The 2,181-nt window shown below is 50.5% G+C and overlaps 2 non-coding genes across 2 annotated transcripts; one reads left to right on the forward strand and one right to left on the reverse strand.

Moving 5' to 3' along the window:
• The first annotated feature begins 329 nt into the window (after window positions 1-329).
• On the forward strand, window positions 330-401 carry TRNAG-UCC. Its single transcript has one exon. It is a non-coding gene; the product is annotated as a tRNA-Gly (tRNA).
• Window positions 402-879: 478 nt separating this feature from the next.
• Window positions 880-952, reverse strand: TRNAV-CAC. Its single transcript has one exon. It is a non-coding gene; the product is annotated as a tRNA-Val (tRNA).
• Between the last annotated feature and the right edge of the window lie 1,229 nt (window positions 953-2,181).

The raw sequence follows: 2,181 nt of genomic DNA on the forward strand, positions 1-2,181 counted from the left end.
CCGGGACTGCGGCCCCGGAAGTGGCGGGCGCGGGGGACGACAGCGGCGGCGGACACAGGGGACCCGCCGGCTCAGGCACCTTTGACCCGGAAGTTGAGCGTCCCAGGCGGAGGCTTGGGATTGGACACCACTAGGCACGTACCAAGGCGTCCGCGGCGCTTGGGGGGGAACCCCGCGGCGCGGCGCCGGCGGCCTAAGGTGCGGAACGGCCCATGAACGACATCTTCCGGTGGGGTAAGGAAAGACACCCCCATGTGACTTGGTATCGTTCAGTCAAGCCCATGATACCCTACTGTTAAGAATATCCGGAGATGCCACTTGTTACCGTGGCGTTGGTGGTATAGTGGTTAGCATAGCTGCCTTCCAAGCAGTTGACCCGGGTTCGATTCCCGGCCAACGCAGAAGCGGATGTTTTGCCACTTTGAAACTTTCATTTTACTTAGTTTTGAGACGGAATCTTGCACTGTCGCCCACACTGGAGTGCAGTGGCGCGATCTCCGCTCACTGAAACCTCCACCTCCCAGGTTCAAGCGATTTTTCCTGCCGCAGCCTCCCAAGTAGCTGAGATTACAAACGTGCGTCACCACGCCCAGCTAATTTTTGTATTTTTAGTAGAGATGGGGTAGGGGGAGGGGCGGTTCACCATTTTGGCCAGGCTGGTCTCGAACTCTGACCTCAGGTGGTCCGCCCTTTTCGGCCTCCCAAAGTGCTGGAATTACAGGCGTGAGCCACCACGCACGGAACATTTTTTTAAATCCCATAAAAATTTCTAAAAGGCAGGAGGAAGGCGGAAGAGAAAGAATGGGACCACAATCCAGAACTTCTATTTCGGTGAATTTCAAATAATATTACTTTTCCGGTTAGGGAAAAGAGCAGAACTGTTTCCGCCCGGGATCGAACCGGGGACCTTTCGCGTGTGAGGCGAACGTGATAACCGCTACACTACGGAAACAGGTAGAAGTCACATTTCTTTGTACTCTCATATAGAGATGATGACGCAGCGCTAGTTACACTGTAGCACTCCAAAGAAATACTGGCTGTGGTCAGCTAAGGCAATATCCGCTCTTCCTGAATACCTGTTATTTCACTTGATACAGTAGAGACCCAAAGAAGGAAAATACGGAAGACAAAAAGAAATCCAACAAACACCCTTTCCAACACACACACACACACACACACACGTTTATTACTTTATCATAAATCCACCTAGCATTAAAACAATGAAAGTCAAATGGCCCACAAAACCGTCCGGGGTCAAATGAACCTTTTCTTGGTTCATCGCATAGCTAAAATCTATACTTGACATCACATTAGTTTCTGCAGATAGTCACCATTTTGCTTTAGATCAAACTACTTTTTTGTTTTGTTTTGTTTTTTAAGAGAGAGTCTCATTCTGTCGCCCAGACTGGAGTGCAGTGGTACGATCATCCCTCCCTGCAGCCTCCACCTCCTGGGCTCAAGGGATCCTCCCACCTCAGCCTCCTGGGTAGCTTGGACCACCTTGGACCACAGGTGTGGACCACCACGCCTGGGTAAATTTTTAAAAATGCGTTTGGTAGAGACGGTGACTTGTAGCTGGGACTACAGGCGTATGCAATCACGCCCAGCTAACTTTTGTATTTTTTTATGGAGACTGGAGGGCCTACACTATGTGGCCCACCCAGGCTGGTCTCCAACTCCTGACCTCAACGTGATTCGCCCGCCTGCAGCCTCCCAAAGTGCTGGGATTACGGGCATGAGCTACCGCGCCCGACCCTAGCTACACTGTAAAAGAGCTTTCTGAAAAAGAAAAACTGTGCGTGTATGTGTTTACACGCTAAATGCAGGAAATTTAGGAGGAAAAACAAAAAACAAGCCAGACACAGAAGATAATTTAAATGTAATTAAAATGGCTTTTCATCTCACCACCCAGAGCGTGTTACACGTTAAAGCAATCTGGTTTCTCTTTCTTGCCTTTCTCTTTTTTTTTTTTTTCTGAGACGGAGTCTCGCTGTCTCCCAGACTGGACTGCAGTGGCTGGATCCCGGCTCACTGCAAGCTCCGCCTCCCGGGTTCACACCATTCTCCTGCCTCAGCCTCCCGAGCAGCTGGGACTACAGGCGCCGCCACCTCGCCCGGCTAGTTTTTTGTATTTTTTTTTTAGTAGAGACGGGGTTTCACCGTGTTAGCCAGGATGGTCTC

The sequence above is a fragment of the Colobus angolensis genome, unplaced genomic scaffold (genome assembly GCF_000951035.1).
Source record: "Colobus angolensis palliatus isolate OR3802 unplaced genomic scaffold, Cang.pa_1.0 Scaffold22, whole genome shotgun sequence".
Lineage (NCBI taxonomy): Eukaryota > Metazoa > Chordata > Mammalia > Primates > Cercopithecidae > Colobus > Colobus angolensis.